We start from the raw sequence: 15,266 nt of genomic DNA on the forward strand, positions 1-15,266 counted from the left end.
AATCTTTTCCCCAAATGAGGTCTGCTTTATCCTCTGTCAGATATCTAGAAAGGGAATGATCCTGCTGTGATGTATGTCAGAGAGTGTTTTGCCTATGTTCTCCTCTAGGAGTTTTATAGTTTCTGGTCTTATGTTTAGATCTTTAATCCATTTTGAATTTATTTTTGTGTATGGTGTTAGAAAGTGTTCTAGTTTCATTCTTTTACATGTGGTTGACCAGTTTTCCCAGCACCACTTGTTAAAGAGATTGTCTTTAATCCATTGTATATTCTTGCCTCCTTTGTCAAAGATAAGGTGTCCATATGTGCATGGATTTATCTCTGGGCTTTCTATTTTGTTCCATTGATCTATATTTCTGTCTTTGTGCCAGTACCATACTGTCTTGATAACTGTGGCTTTGTAGTAGAGCCTGAAGTCAGGTAGGTTGATTCCTCCTCCCAGAATATTGGAAATAAAAGCAAAAATAAACAAATGGGACCTAATTAACCTTAAAAGCTTCTGCACATCAAAGGAAACTATCAGCAAGGTGAAAAGACAGCCTTCAGAATGGGAGAAAATAATAGCAAATGAAGCAACTGACAAACAACTAATCTCAAAAATATACAAGCAACTCCTACAGCTCAACTCCAGAAAAATAAATGACCCAATTAAAAAATGGGCCAAAGAACTAAATAGACATTTCTCCAAAGAAGACATACAGATGGCTAACAAACACATGAAAAGATGCTCAACATCACTCATTATCAGAGAAATGCAAATCAAGACCACTATGAGGTACCATTTCACACCAGTCAGAATGGCTGCGATCCAAAAGTCTACAAATAATAAATGTTGGAGAGGGTGTGGAGAAAAGGGAACCCTCTTACACTGTTGGTGGGAATGCAAACTAGTACAGCCACTATGGAGAACACTGTGGAGATTCCTTAAAAACCTGGAAATAGAACTGCCTTATGATCTAGCAATCCCACTGCTGGGCATACACACTGAGGAAACCAGAAGGGAAAGAGACACGTGTACTCCAATATTCATCGCAGCACTGTTTATAATAGCCAGGACATGGAAGCAACCTAGATGTCCCTCAGCAGATGAATGGATAAGAAAGCTGTGGTACATATACACAATGGAGTATTACTCAGCCATTAAAAAGAATACATTTGAATCAGTTCTAATGAGGTGGATGAAACTGGAGCCTATTATACAGAGTGAAGTAAGCCAGAAGGGAAAACACCAATACAGTATACTAATGCATATATATGGAATTTAGAAAGATGATAACAATAACCCTGTGTACGAGACAGCAAAAGAGACACTGATGTATGGAACAGTCTTATGGACTCTGTGGGAGAGGGAGAGGGTGGGAAGATTTGGGAAAATGGCATTGAAACATGTAAAATATCATGTATGAAACGAGATGCCAGTCCAGGTTCAATGCACGATACTGGATGCTTGGGGTTGGTGCACTGGGACAACCCAGAGGGATGGTATGCGGAGGGAAGAGGGAGTAGGGTTCAGGATGGGGAGCACATGTATACCTGTGGTGGATTCATTTTGATATTTGGCAAAACTAATACAATTATGTAAAGTTTAAAAATAAAATAAAATTAAAAAAAAATAAAAGAAAAGGAAAAAAAAAAGAAAAAAAGAAAGGGAATGATCCCTCTGATCCAGTCAGGAGTTGAGGTAGGCCTGAGATGGTCTTGTGCCTTTATTAAATTCAGTTCACCTCTTGTGTCAAATGTCTTGAGGCCAATATCTGTTATGTGTAATACAAGCATTTCTCTCTAATAAAACTTTGGAATCTATGGACGACTGGTACTATAAGAAGTTTTTGCTTTCTAGCCCAGCACTGAGCATCCTGAATCACCATGGACTTGCAGGAGAGAATCAATGGCAGTTGGACAGAGCTAGTTCTTTGTTTGGGACTGCTCTAGATTCCAGTCCTTCAAGCAGGCTCATGTGATGAGTAAAAAGTTTACTGATTTCTCCTTATCTTATATACCAACACTGTCCTCCCCATGGCCTATGGCAGGCTTACCTGTACCCAGACTTGACCCTTGTTCTTATTGTTGAAAGTAGTAACTGACCTTAGAACAACCTGTAAGGGCTCATCCTTCTTTTGAATTCAGTTCTTTTGGATTTCTTTGAGTATATAGCTTTCTGGTGGCTTAAATAATTAAGTGTGTGTGTGTGTGTGTGTATGTGTAAAACATATCCTACTTAGTTACTCGGACATGTCCAACTCTCCATGGCCCCATGGACTGTAGCCTACTCGGCTCCTCTGTCTGTGGTATTTTCCAGGCAAGGATACTGGAGTGGTTGCCATTTCCTCCAGGGGATCTTCCTCCTTCAGGGAATCTTCCCGACCCTGGGATCAAACCCAAGTCTTCTGTGTGTGTGTATGTGTACACACACACAAACACTTTATACCGTCTATGTCCTTGAACTCAGTTTCTTCCCATTCTGCCCAGATAACATGTGCATCTTTTTTACAACCTTGGTTATACAGGAATCCTTCTGCCAGTTTCCAGTCAGTTTTCAGTGAGAACTGTTTTGCGTATAGATATGTGTTTATGTTTTCATGAGGGGAGGTGAGCTCCATGTCCTTGTACTCCACCATCTTGATTTCTCTCCCAAACTCAGTTTCAGACAATATTAACGAACTCTTTCCTTCTTTGTTTTTTCGGCTGTGCTGTGCAGCCTGTGGGATCTTAGTTCCCTGACCAGGGATTGAACCCCAGGACCATGGCAGTGAAACTGTGAAGTCCTAACCACTGGACCACGAGGAAATTCCAATGAACTATTTTCAATCTTTCTCATCTTGGGATTTGAATCATTAATGGGAATGTTCTCATTTCATTTTTATTCTTCTTTGTAGGGCTTGTTTGAAAATCCAAACAAAGTAGGGAAATACTTTTTGCAATATTTTTAAATTAGGTTATTTCAAAGAAGATATTTGCTGGAAGTATTAACTTTCAAGAGATTTTGCTTTAGTTGCTCTAGTCATCTTTACTAATCATTGGGGTTCCTATGCTACAATTTCAAATCTGTTCTCATGAAGAAAAAGAATTTAAACTGGACTCTAATTTCAAACATAACTAAAATCTATAACATTAGAATTAAAAGGAAACAAATTTAGGAAAATCACAATAATATTTGGAATCACTACTAACTAGAAGTTTACTTAGAAAATATCTAAGCTTATTTAGAAAGTATCTGCTGATAAGTTTCTGTCTGTATTCAAAACCTCTGGGTCCCAAACACATTCCATTTTAATCTAATAGGAGAATACATAAAAACCTCACCCTCTTCATGACCTAAACTAACAGACCCAAGTAACAGCACTTAGAAGATACATTTATTCCAGTATAGCTAATTTGGAAGATTTGGGAGCTACATCATAGTTTAAGTCTCTTAAAATTTTTATTTTCTTTTAAATGAAAATCCCAGTTAAATTATAGTTTACGAGTTGTTCACAGCAAGATTATATAATAAACCCATTGAGTAGCAATCTGAATTCTCTGCAGAGCGAGAGACTGGGAAGTAACAGCACAGCTTGCAAAGTCCACTTTGTTCCTTTTGCATTATTTAATTATCTTCTGCACTTTAATCCTGTGGCCAGCAATTATTGTTCTTCTCCATATGAAACTGTCGAAGGGCCAACCGGAAAAAGCTTCCCACATTCCTGAATCTTGCCAAATTACAACAAAGCTGTCTCAGAGTAAGAACAGCTGGGAAACATGTTAATTCTTTGTAGAACAGACTGCTTGCTCCTACTTCTGTTTATCACAATAGCAACTTTATTATTTCATATATTTTCTTGATTCCTATATATACAACTTGGTATAAAAATTCAAGGATTTTGAATCTTTGAATATTTTTCCACTTGGGTTTGACTCTTTCTTGGGATTGATGCAGAAATAACTGGTGTAGACAAAAACCTAAATAGAAAATCTTAGGACGATACATATAGGATTTGCCATAAAGTGCTAGAATGTATTGCCTAAAGGCTGTGGATCACTTGAGCAAGAGAAAAGAATTATGGAGTTAAGGAGTCAACAATTAGGTGAATCCACTTAGCCTAAGGAAATGGTCATTTTCCATGCACTGTTTTTCCAGCTGGATTTCTGTTCATTGATCACACTTGGCAGTATTTTAAACAAATTTAGATACTCAATCTGCAATGCGGGAGATCTGGGTTCAATCTCTGCGTTGGGAAGATTCCCTGGAGGAAGGCATGGCAACCCAGTCCAGTATTCTTGCCTGGAGAATCCCAATAAACAGAGGAGCCATGTGGGCTACAGTCCAGGGGGTCGCAAAGAGTCGGACACAACTGAGTAACTAAGCACAGCATAGATACTGAGTTGAACTTCCAATGGATATTCAGTATATTCTAATGTTTATCACATGGCTGCCTATTCTTATCTTATGGTCTTTATTAATGAAGAGGGAAGATGCCTGGAGGCAAGGAAAAGAAGATGTGATACTTTTGTGTATTAAACAACGACTTTATTTCCTACAAATTTCATGCACTTACAATTAGGGTCATGTGGATTTAGGCCCCTGTTAGTAGGGAAACTATGACTATGGCCTTGGAATTGCAATGTACTCTACTGTTTTTACTGTTTGTTTTTAAGACTGCTTCCCTAGTAGCTTAGTTGATAAAGAATCTTCCTGCAACGCAGGGCTTCCTTGTAGCTTAGTTGGTAAAGAATCTGGCCAAAATGCAGGAGACCTGGGTTTGATCCCTGGGTTGGGAAGATCCCTTAGAGAAGGAAATGGCAACGCACTCTATTACTCTTTCCTGGAGAATTCTGTGGACAGGGGAGCCTGGCAGGCTACAGATGATGGGATCACAAAGAGTCGGCCATGACTGTGTGAATAACTTTTTAAGATTGCAGATGGCACCCCAGAAAAGAGCTTAAAAAGAGAGCACAAACTGTTTTCTGCCTCCCCCAACACCCCCTCCCCCCACCACCCACCAGTTTGGAAACTAGAGTAAACTGTAATTCAGTATTTCATTTTTTTCTAAATGATATGTAGTCACTGTTTCTAATTACCATGAAGTATTTCTGTTAAGTTTTATAATGTAACTGTGACATTTTCCAAAAGATTAATGTTTCCTAAGAACAAAACTTAAAATGTGTTGCCTGATCAGTAGGGAATAAGAGATTGTACAATTAATTTAGAAGTGACCTCCTCTTACCTTCTAAATTATAGTTGGAATCAAAAGAATTTTTCTTTATCTTTTCTTTCTCTTCCTTCTTACTTTTAAAAACTTCTCAACAGAACAAGATGTCCTGAAAATAATAACCTAACTTTGCTGAGCACTTAGATGTCAAGCACTCAGAGCTGGAGCAAACTCCGAGAGATAGTGAAGGAGACAGGAAGACTGGCTTGCTGCAGTCCATGGGGTGCCAAAGAGTCAGACATGACTTTGCAACTGAACAACAATATACATTGATTTATTACATTTTTATGAAGCACCGTGATGTGGAAACCATTGTTTTCTCTATTTTCCAATTGAGGAAACTGAGGCTCGGTGAATTGACCAAGAATTAAAACCTAGCCTACCTGCCAGAATCATGCTTTTAGACTTTCATGTGGGTGTTCTTCTTACATAGTTTTTGATATCCAGAATAATAAATAAGAGGGAAGTTTTGGAAATTCTTTCCCCTAATGCTCTAGAAAGTCAAGGCAGGGCAGATTCATGGACATAAAAGCAACGAATAACTGGGGAGAATCCAATTAGTCATACAACAAGTAACTGGGGACTTACTGACTAACTTCATATTGTTTTCTTCTGCCAATCTCATCCTTGTAGTTAGAAAAATACCTCAGGGAGCATTGGCCCAACAGGGAATCATTTATTCAGAAATTAGATGAATAAATGAAATGATTTTTTGAATAAATAGATTTAATTAGAAATTGAGAACCAGGTCAATTGTAGAAACTGACAGCTAAGGGTAGGATTATGTTTTAAAAATCCTCATCTGAAAGGTTTCAGAAAGTAGCTTTAGAAAACCAGACATGCTTTGATGATTGAGATTTGGGGATTCAAAACCTAGCTTCAGAAATCCACTTGATGTCACCAGGGAAAAGGCATTAAGCTATTTTGTGGGAGGCAGTTTGAGACATATTGGCTTGGTCCTACTTGTCAACTTTACCACTGAACTTCTGTTTCAGGCATTACAGTCAATTGAGAACATGTTCCGTATGAAAGTACTTTATAAACATCTTATCTTCTAAGGCTAGAGCCGCTCTTAGGATATTTCGCACATCTTAAAAAGACTGATGGAGTAGATGATAAATGTGTGCCTTGAGAACATTGAGTTTTAATTTTAATTTCACTGAATCAGATTCAATTTAGTAAAACAATGTGGGCTGAAAATCATTCCAGTAAACTCCCAGATTTAGTGAACAGATAACCCTTCTAGTCAATAAAGCAGGTCTTAACTGTAAATCGTATGCTTGCAATAAGAGAACTATAGTAAATTCATGGGGCTCAGTAGCTATGGCAACTGCAGATTTCAGTCAATACCCTTTGATCTTCAACATTAGATAATCATGTCTGATTGCTGCACATAATTCTTTTCCCCAAAGAGGTCAATATGTTCTTTCTGAAATACTTCAAAGTATTCTGGTCCTTGGAAATGCCTAAGGGTTTTTGTATTAGGTACTCCTATCTTTCATCAGTAGTCCTACTTGAAAAGTTATGTGATGCCCACACAAACACACAAACATACACAGCCTACATAGGAAATGTAACTTGTTCATATGTACATGTTCTTTGGCAAGAGAATGACCATTGCTGAGTATTTATATATATAAATCCTATCTAACATACATATATATAGAGATATATTTGTATTAGATATCTGTATATATTTGATATGGTTTATATAAATGTAACTAACTCCTGAAAATAAAAAGCCAAGGAAAATATTCTAGTAGGTACTTTTCTAATAATGAAAGCACGTTTTAAATAATGACCTCAAAATGATTGGAGACAATTCAAATACTACTGTCATATTAATTTAAGATAGTAATAACACTCTTATTTGAATGTCTAATTAAAATAATGATAATTAAAAGTGGGACAGATTAAGAATGTGTCTTAATTTACTTATTACACATTCAATTTTTATCTAATTATTCAACGAATATTTATTGAATTCTCATTTTATGTGAGGTATTTCTAAGCACTGAAGGGAGTAAAACAACAAATAAAATATAATGTCAGGAAACACATAATTCCTATTTAGGGCACAGTGAAAAGTAAGAGTGTTAGTTGAGTCCAACTGTGCAACCCCATGGACTGCAGCCCATTAGGCTCCTTTGTCCATGGAATTCTTCAGGCAAGAATACTGGAGTGGGTTGCCATTCTTTTATTCAGGGTATCTTCCCCATCCAGGGATTGAACCCATATTTCCTGCATTGCAGGCAAATCCTTTACTGACTGAGCCAGCAGGGAAGCCTTGAATCATATAAAAATATCACATACAGAACAAACACACTAAAAACTGCAAATCAATGCTCTGGCTTCCCAGGAAGAATGGGTGCCTTCTTGCAGGAGATGTCAGAGAAGTAACATCTGATTTGGGGCCCAGAGTATATGGAGACTTTCAACAGTATGGGTGCAGGAGCAGGGATGATCTTGGTGGAGGGCTAAGAGTGCAGAGAGGTAGCAGGTGGGGAGCTCTATGCACCTACTGGGGCAAGGGTGGAACTTCCAGCGATGCGGAGAGGGCATCTCACAAGGGGATATTGGCCAACCAAATCACCTAAGAACATTTTAGAAAAGAAAAGACAAATACTGTACTTAGGAAACTGTAATGCCATTGTAAAAATCAAAAGTAGAAATCTAACATGCCTTGTTTTTTTTTTTTCAAAATTAGAATTCTAAAAATCTGTGTCTCATCTTGGAAACACTCTAATGCACACTATTGTAGAAAAACAAGAGTGTTACCTGTTCTTGGAAATAATTTTTAATACCAGTCCATCAGAATTCCAGTTCTTTTTTTTTTTTTGAACAAGATAATATTTGAATTCAAATTGAAGGAGGTAAGGAAGCAGCATATGTGGGTATCTGGGGGAGGAACATTCCAGGGGGCATTTCTCCTGTTCAATGATGCAAGGAAGCCAGGTGGCTGGAGCAGAGAGTGTCAGAGAAGGGCAATAAGAGGTGAGGAGAAGGCAGGGCTACAAGGCTCAGGAAGCCATTAGAAAGACGATTGGTTTCTACTCTGAAAGAGATGCCAAGCTTTTAGAGGATGTTGAAAACAGTGCCAGGAACTGGCTTGTGTTTTATCAGGCTCGTTTCAGCTGCTGTGTTGACAAGTTGAGACCAGTTAGGATGCTCCTGTACTAAGCCAGGTGAGAGATAGTGTGAATTAGGGCAGCACTGGAGGTGGGGCTGAGATGTGCTTGGAGAAATTCTGGATATATGTTGAAGGAAGAGCTGCTTAGATTTACTGATCAATTAGACAAGGGATGTGTTCAGTTCAGTTCAGTCACTCAGTTGTGTCTGAATCTTTGTGACCCCATGGACTGCAGCACATCAGGCTTCTCTGTCTTTCACCATCTCCCACAGCTTGCTCAAATTCATGTCCATCGAGCTGATGATGCCATCCAACCCTCTCATCCTCTGTTGTCCCCATTCTCCTCCTGCCCTCAATCTTTCCCAGCCTTAGTCTTTTCTAGTGAGTCAGCTCTTCTCATCAGGTGGCCAAAGTATTGGAGGTTCAGCTTCAGCATCAGTCCTTCCAATGAATATTCAGGGTTGATTTCTCTTAGGATTGACTGGTATGATCTCCTTGCAGTCCAAGGGACTCTCAAGAGTCTTCTCCAACCACAGTTCAAAGGCATTAATTCTTTGGTGCTCAGCTTTCTTTATGGTCCAACTCTCACATCCATACATGACTGCTGGAAAAACCATAACTGACTATATGGACCTTTGTCAGCAAAGTAATGTCTCTTCTTTTTAATACGCTGTCTAGGTTGGTCATAGCTTTTCTTCCAAGGAGCAAGCGTCTTTTAATTTCATGGCTCCAGTCTCCATGAGCAGTGATTTTGGAACCCAAGAAAATAAAGTCTGTCAATAAAGTTTCCATTGTTTTCCCATCTATTTGCCATAAAGTGATGGGACTGGATGCCATGATCTTAGCTTTTTGAATGTGGAGTTTTAAACCTGCTTTTTCACACTCCTCTTTCATTTTCATCAAGAGACTGTTTAGTTCCTTTTTGCTTTCTGTCGTGAGGGTGGTGTCATCTGCATATCTGAAGTTATTGATATTTCTCCCGGCAATCTTGATCCCAGCTTGTGCTTCATCCAGCCTGGCATTTCACATGATGTACTCTGCATATAAGTTAAATAAGCAGCATGCCAGTATACAGCCTTGACATACTCCTTCCCAATTTTGAACCAGTCCGTTGTTCCATGTCCAGTTCTACCTGTTGCTTCTTGACATGTGTACAGGTTTCTTGGGAGGCAAGTAAGATGGTCTGGTATTCCCATCCCCTTAAGAATTTTCCACAGTTTGTTCTGATCCACACAGTGAAAAGCTTTAGTGTAGTCTCTGAAACAGAAGTAGATGTTTTTCTGGAATTCTCTTGCTTTTTCTATGATCCAATGGATATTGGCAATTTGATGTCTGGTTTCTTTGCCTTTTCCAAATCCAGCTTGAACATCCGGAAGTTCTCTGTTCACGTACTGTTGAAGCCTGGCTTGGAGGATTTTGAGCACTACCTTGCTAGCACATGAAATGAGTGCAATTGTGCAGTAGTTTGAACATTTTTTGGCATTGCTTTTTTAGGGATTGGAATGAAAACTGACCTTTTCAAAGTCCTGTGGCCACTGCTGAGTTTTCCAGATTTGCTGGCATATTGAGTGCAGCATTTTCACAGCATCATCTTTTAGGATTTGAAGTAGCTCAGCCGAAATTGCATCATCTCCACTAGTTTTGTTTGTAGTGATGCTTCAAGGGCCCACTTGATTTTTCACTCCAGGATGTCTGGCTCTAGGTGAGTGATCACACCATTGTGGTTTTCTGCGTCATGAAGATCTTTTCTTCTGTGTATTCTTGACAGCTTTTCTTAATATACTCTGCTTCTGTTAGGTCCATACCATTTCTATCCTTTATTGTGCCCAACTTTGCATGAAATGTTACCTTGGTTTCCCTAATTTTCTTGAAGATAACTCTAGTCTTTCCCATTCTATTGTTTTCCTCTATTTTTTTGCACTGATCACTGAGGAAGGCTTTCTTATCTCTCCTTGCTATTCTTTGGAACTCTGCATTCAGATGGGTATATCTTTCTTTTTCTCCTTTGCCTTTCCTGTAAAGAGCACCTAAGGATAACACCAAGGTGTTTGGCCTGAGCAACCAAAGTAAGATATTGCAGTAACTGAGAAACTCAGAAGAATTGATGCTTTTGAACTCTGGGTTTGGAGAAGACTCTTGTTAGTCTTGGACTGCAAGGAGCTCAAACTAGATCAAACTAGATCAAATCTTAAAGGAAATCATTCCTGAATATTCATTGGAAGGACTGATTCTGAAGCTTCATTACTTTGGCCACCTGATGCGAAGAACTGACTCATTGGCAAAGACCCTGTTGCCGGGAAAGATTGGACACAGCAGGAAAAGGGGACGACAGAGGGTGAGATGATTGGATAGTGTCATTGACATGATGGACATGAGTTTGAGCAAGCTCTGGGAGTTGGTGATGGACAGGGAAGCCTGGTGTGCTACAGTCCATGGGCTTGCAAAAAGTTGGACACGGCTGAGTGACTGAACTGAACTGAGAAACTCCAATGAGGAGGATTGTGGGTGAGGCATGTTAGCAGCGGAAATAAGAGGGTTCCCTTGAATATGTTAAGTCTGAGATACCTGTTAGTGGGGATGGCCAGAGAGCAGCTGGGCTTATATGAGTGCTATGTCTGATTACTAGGCTTAGCAAATGAACATCACTGGTGACTGTGACTAGAATTTATCAAATAAAGTGGGGGGGTCTGATTAGAGTAAACTTAACTTTTATAAAGTTTAAAAGTACCAGTTAAGTATCTGCCTAGTATGAAAGATGGGGGAAAACCCAATATTAGGACTTTCTGATATAGAAATATGATACCCAGATTAAGAGGAGGACACATCCAACTACCCCACTGAAGCTTCCCTTCAGCTGGAGCACAGAATTTTAAAAGGTACATCAGCTACTGGAGTCAATTCTGGGGTTGTAGCCAGCCTGAGAAGTGATCCACCAGTTGTCTTCTATGAGAAGGGGGAGGGATTGGTGTATTTAATAGGCTGAGAAAGAATGAGCGGGCTTTGGAATCTTGAATCTGAATGGACTTTCACAGGGAGAAAGTCTTCTCCAGAGGGCACAACTAGAATGAAAGAAATGGAGGGGTAATAAGATGTAGAAAATTTTTTTAAAAGAAATAAAAAGTGGAGGCTTCACCTGGCAGAAGGTGGGATATCTGGTGAATAAGCCAAACAGCAGTCCCTCTCCTGAGTTTTCAATTATATTTATTGATTGAGAAATGAGTTTAAGATACTTTCCCAACAGTATGAGAGAGATCTATACTTTCCAAAACTAAGTTTCAAGCGTATTTTTAAAAAGTTTTACTGACAGAAGTGGCTCTGTCAAAGATTGTAAGAAAAGACAAAAGAGGCCTTGAGAGAGAACTTATCATAAAAATAGATCAAGTGTAGCCTGGGTTCAGTAATAGGGGTTTGCCTTCTGGAAAGCAAAGACAGTTCTAGATATCTGGTGGGGGCTCATCTTGCATTTTGTCCTGACTCAGTCATTCTGGTTGGGTGTTTGTGCCCTGGGGAGAAAGTGAATGTGGGTGTGAATTGAAAGAACCATCCTACTGTAACATTTGGGTCCAGGCAATCCTGCCACAGATTCTCTGAGAAGCTGAAAATAAACACAGATAGGGTATTCTCTGTTAGCCGGACATATGTTTTCAGAGGCTCCAGGAAAGGCATCCAGTTCCAGTGGTGACATAGGACAGTGTTTGCGGCTGGAATAGAGTCTTGGTAGAAATGCCTGGAGTTACTATGGAAACATCTCAGGCAAGCTGACTAGAGTGATGAGCAGGAACCACAGTCCATAGGAGACTCAGGATTCCCAGGAATTTTCTGTGAAATCTGAAAAATTTTGTAGTTGTGCAGGTGACAGTTTGGAACCATTGAGATTTTACTCTCAGTTATCAAATAACTACATTTGCTCTTACTAGCTGGCACGATTTCTTTAAGTAGACAGCCTTACATGTAATGAGGCCACAATTATAAACAGTATTTTAGGAGAGACTGAACGTCTCTGTATGTCATCCTCACAATGGAAAGCCTGCATATATGTATGGTTTGTAAATTGTAAAACGTACTCTGCAATGTAAAGATTCTACTATGGTTACATATATTACTTGGGAATTTTCATTGCACAAATGAGTGATAAATTTCAGTCTCCTTTTTAACTCTGAAGAATCTGTGAATTCATCAGAATAAAAAGTAGGACACTTTAACAAGTAAAAAATTGTCAAGTATGCAGATTCCACGATAGGTTGTAGCTCGAGAATAAGCAGATTTAGTCTGTTAAAGCAGAAGGTCTGATCTGTCATGTCTGAAAGTGAAAGTGTTAGTCACTCAGTCATATCTGACTCTTTGTGACTCCATGGACTGTAGCCCACCAGGCTCCTCTGTCCATGAAATTCTCTAGGTAAGAATACTGGAGTGGGTCGCCATTCCCCTTTCCTTGGGCTCTTCTGACCCAGCGATCGAACCCAGGTCTCCTGCCTTGCAGGTGGATTCTTCACCATCTGAGCTACCAGGAAAGTGGTTAATAAGTGATATTAAGGAAAGTATGGGAAATGACTTTTTGATACAGCCTTAGGCTACAAAGATAAAGAACTGGGGAAATAAGGTTCATATGAAAGGGAGAAATAGAATAAGGGAGAAATTCACATACTACTTGCCCATGAGTAGTTACACCATAGACAAACCCCTGTGCTGCCCCACCCAATATCTTGACCCCAGTTACTAATGAGGTAAAGAATGTTTTGATAAAATTTGCAACAGGCAGATAGATGTGACTGTGTATAATTCAATGCACAGAAACTTATATTTGAATGTTAATATGTTAAGACTTTGAAAAGAAAATACATTTAAGTGATTCAAATAGGCTTTAAAAGGCTTATTAATCTGATGTTCAGCAGGGAAAACCTGATAACAAGGTAACTCTTGATTTGAAGCTGGGTGTGTGTCAGGTAAGGAAAAGGGGAATACGTATCTTTGTGGTTTGGCCCAGGTAGCTGTTGTGTCTTTAATTGCTGTGAAACTTGCAGCTGGAGAGTGTTCTGGTTTTCATGCTTGTGGCTTGGGATTGTTGGTGCCAGCCTGTCCGATAACTGTCAGAGCAGTACTCTCCAAGAGCTGCTTTTGCAAGCCCTGTGGTTTGTCGTTTAGTCAAGGTTCAGAGGTGGGTGAGGTAGCCAAAAAGCAAAAGTATGGTAGGGAAGGGAGAGGAGAAGGGGAGGAAAGGCCATGGTTGAGGCAAAGGGGAAATTGAGAATCCTGTACCATGTTTCTTTTAGTCTTTTTACAAGACACACTGTGATTTATGTTTTCTGTTAATGTCTAATAAGGAAGCACACATATGCAAGGTTATGTGCAGATTTCTTCAAGATAAAATAAAACTACAGTGATCTTACTAGATATTTAGTTTAGATTTCTTGCTATTCTACTGAAAATGCTCTTATAGATTAAATGTCTTAAGGCTAATAAAAGGAATACCACAAATCAAACAAATCGGTTTCTTTTTTTCCCCACTCACTTTAAATGAAAACAATTTATTCTTTTCATGCTGGATTAAAATTCCTGATATATCACCTTCATCTTTTTAAAAAGATTTTAAAACCCAGATTAATTGATTTCTCAAATATCTCCATTTACATGCATTCTCATGAGTTAAGATATGATTACAGGAAGTTCTTAGAAGTCATAACACTCTCTAAAAATGTATTTACCGAATTGTTATCTTTTAAAACGGAAAATGTTTACTATGATTTGGCTGGTGATCATGTGAATCTGGCTTACTTAGGTGAGGGCAGAGGATTGCAGAGGAAGCTGGCTGTAGCAGCACAGGGAAAAAGCAGTTCAGTACTAGAAAAGGATGGTTAAAAGGAAAGAGGAAGAGGAAAGAGGAAGATCACTTGTAAAACTTTCTCTTTATTTTACAGATGGCCAACAGCTTGAGCTTTGTTACTATGCTGAAAAAAAAAAAAAAACCCACAAATGCTATCCCTAAATCTCTATAGCATTAACTCTATTGGGTTTGCCAAAAAGCTCATTCAATTTTAAGTACAACTAAGAAATATTTTTCAGTGTAGGAGAATCCCACGGACAGAGGAGCCTGGTGGGCTACATACAGCCCAAGGGGTCACAAAGAATCAGACACGACTAAGCATCTGAGCGTGCAGCACACACACAACATGCTATCACTATCCTAAACTCACATTTTGTTTTCTCCTCTGCCTGTGAAGGTAAGCCAAAAGAGACGGTTTAATTTGCATTTCCCTGTTCCTATATACTATCAGTTGAAGAATGTAAAAAATATGTGGGGACAGAGACACAGAAGAATCTGGGGCTTAATCGGGTACATTTATGACAGTAAGTCCTCCTTTATATGTTTGCTCTTATAGCATCCATTTTTTTCTCATTGTTTCACTGCTGGTGTCAACTTATTGCTGTGGCTTTCAGATACTGTGCTCAAATTAAATTGGGTGATAGGTGTGTAATAGAAATGTTAACTTAAAAACAATTTATAGTCACTTTTGCCTTCTAGGTGGAGGGCTTTGGAATCATCCAAACAACAAAGCAAATGTATACTGTTTCTTCTCTCTTGTGGTGACTGGTTGGGAGAGAAAAAAATGTAAAACAGATGTTCCCTGGGGTCACCATGCTCCTAAAGCATCAGGATAAGGTTAGGTCAAACTCTGCAACTATGTTTTATGGCAAGCCCAATACCCTCAGGATTTCTGCAGATGTATTTGTGCTAGTCACTTCTGACTCCAGTTTCCTGCTTTTGTTGAATTCTCATTACTCTGAATCTTGAGGTTGCTTCCTTATCTCTGATCTGGCTTCATGTCAAATGTGGGAGCATTTCCTGTTCCTTTTATTCTGTGTCTTCCTTACCCCCATACTGCTCACAAGAGGCAGCTGTGAATACAAGACATATGCTGAGATTTGGGGTTAGCAAGCCAAGTGAAGGGC

Source organism: Bos javanicus, chromosome 2 (genome assembly GCF_032452875.1).
Source record: "Bos javanicus breed banteng chromosome 2, ARS-OSU_banteng_1.0, whole genome shotgun sequence".
NCBI classification, from domain to species: domain Eukaryota; kingdom Metazoa; phylum Chordata; class Mammalia; order Artiodactyla; family Bovidae; genus Bos; species Bos javanicus.